The sequence below is a fragment of the Echinops telfairi genome, unplaced genomic scaffold, assembly GCF_000313985.2.
Source record: "Echinops telfairi isolate 266 unplaced genomic scaffold, ASM31398v2 ScPeMD7_23;HRSCAF=83, whole genome shotgun sequence".
NCBI lineage: Eukaryota > Metazoa > Chordata > Mammalia > Afrosoricida > Tenrecidae > Echinops > Echinops telfairi.
Window position 1 is genome coordinate 41773298 of NW_022103920.1, and position 279 is coordinate 41773576.

The window sequence follows — 279 nt, forward strand, 5'->3', positions numbered from 1 at the left end:
TATATCATGTGTAAAAATAAAGTCAAAATAGATCATACAGCTAAAATTAAAACTTAAAAGTATAAAACTTCTCAAACACAACAGAAAATCTTTGTGACTTTGAGTTTGGCAAATATTTTTTAGGGAGAACACAGCACAAAGCATAGAAGAGCAAAATGATAAATTGCCTTAATCAAAATTAAATAATTCTTCTTCAAAAGACCATGATAAGGAAATGAAAAGGAAAAACCCACAGATGAGCATATTTACATAATACATATTTGATAAAGAGCTGGTTTC